We start from the raw sequence: 558 nt of genomic DNA on the forward strand, positions 1-558 counted from the left end.
ACGCTAACAGATCTTTCACATTACTCTTGTTCTTGTTAGTGAGAGATGCGTCCCACTTCCACTAATGTTTTAAAGGCTACAAAGACGGGTTGAAAGGCCTCTTCCCCTCATGAAAGACGTGCCTCTCCTGACGCAGGGCACAGAGCGGCATCTTGAAGGCTCTGTCACAGCAATATCCTTTTTCTATTTCTATTGCACTACATACACACACACACACACACCCACACACACACACACACACACACACACACACACACACACACACACACACACACACACACACACACACACACACAATTTTAGTACAGATACTTTCTCGCTGACATTAGATATCTTCTAAAAGGCGACACTTTCCTTTCAGATGACTTCTAATACCTCCACACAGTTAATGTTTTCTCTATCCTCGCTTCCTGAGACCTCATAACCACTGAGATTAATACTGAGTTAGTGGCTTTCATATTCTCTGAAAACTATGCGTAAAAATTTAGTGTATCTTGCATACTTATACGTAGCTTCACTAATGACATCAGTGTGGTCAGTAAATAGAATACATGCTGC

Source organism: Scylla paramamosain, chromosome 1, assembly GCF_035594125.1.
Source record: "Scylla paramamosain isolate STU-SP2022 chromosome 1, ASM3559412v1, whole genome shotgun sequence".
NCBI classification, from domain to species: domain Eukaryota; kingdom Metazoa; phylum Arthropoda; class Malacostraca; order Decapoda; family Portunidae; genus Scylla; species Scylla paramamosain.